At 34.8% G+C, this 1,168-nt stretch overlaps 1 long non-coding RNA gene across 1 annotated transcript in view; it reads right to left on the reverse strand.

Moving 5' to 3' along the window:
• LOC128248592 (uncharacterized) overlaps window positions 1-570 on the reverse strand; it is a 22,474-nt gene extending 21,904 nt beyond the window's left edge. The window contains exon 1 of the long non-coding RNA XR_008264770.1: window positions 419-570. This is a non-coding gene — a long non-coding RNA (uncharacterized LOC128248592). The remainder of the gene's footprint in view (window positions 1-418) is intronic.
• Between the last annotated feature and the right edge of the window lie 598 nt (window positions 571-1,168).

A 1,168-nucleotide genomic window follows, 5' to 3' on the forward strand; every position in this document is an offset into this window, starting at 1 on the left:
ATATATTGTTTTATTTTATGTTATTATTTAGGGTTATTCAGGTACACTCTCTCCTACATATGACTTTGAAAATAATTTTTCATCCCCACAAAAATCTTATAATCCGCATAGGGAAGTAATTGATGACATATTGAAGCAGTCACTGGCCATCACATACGTAATTTCATTCCAGGTAGGTGTGTGTTTGAGAGACATAATTGGCATATTAGATTGCATGTAAATATGTTTTGTATCAGCTCTGCAACCTTTTTCTTTAATATTTTGAATGTGTTTTAAATTAATCCTGATAAAAACAACATAAATAAAAGCTGTCGAAAATTCATTTAAATTTAACCTAACTCCCCCGCAATAACGAATATCTCAGCATGCATCGAATGTTTTATTATGTAAAAGAAAGAAAGAAAGAAAGAATACATACATACATATTATGCACACATACACATCTAAACATTACACCATCATGACGAAAACTTTGCTCTTTTCCCTGTTCCCAGCTGGAAGATCAGTTAATAGCACCGCTGAGCTTGAGCATATTCTCTTGCAAAACTTACGTCACTAAACCCCCGCATCTAATTCCTTACGTAATTCTTAATTACCCAGATGTTTCGAGTGTTGCTGCAGCTGTCTCCAGTTAACTGCATGACAAGTAAAAATCCGAAGAAAACGCATGTCAACATTTGGCAGCGCGACAACAGCAACGACGACGATGACGACAAAGAAAGCAACGTTATAGACTTTTTGCCATTAGAAAGTTCAATGCATATCATTTAAAAATGTGCATTATATTATTGTATATGAACATTTTAATATATTTGATGAATAGAAAATAACATTCAGACATCTGGGAAAGAATTTACGTCATTTGAAGGCCCTTAATGAAAAATAATTATAGTTTCCAATAATAGGCACGAGGTCAGAAATATTTGGTGCAAAGAAATTAGTTGATTGCATTGGTGCCAATTCGTACTTCATTTTTATTTTATCGACCATGGGAAGTTGGCTTCGGCAAGGTTTGAACTCAGAACGTTCAAAGCCAGAACAAATACTATATGGCTGCTGTCCGACACTATAACTATTCTGCGAATCAACCGCACTGATGATAAGGATGATAATAATAATAATCCTTTCTGCTATAGGCACAAGGCCCATATTTTGTGGGGAGGGGGAC

The sequence above is a fragment of the Octopus bimaculoides genome, chromosome 1 (assembly GCF_001194135.2).
Source record: "Octopus bimaculoides isolate UCB-OBI-ISO-001 chromosome 1, ASM119413v2, whole genome shotgun sequence".
In the NCBI taxonomy this organism is placed as follows: domain Eukaryota; kingdom Metazoa; phylum Mollusca; class Cephalopoda; order Octopoda; family Octopodidae; genus Octopus; species Octopus bimaculoides.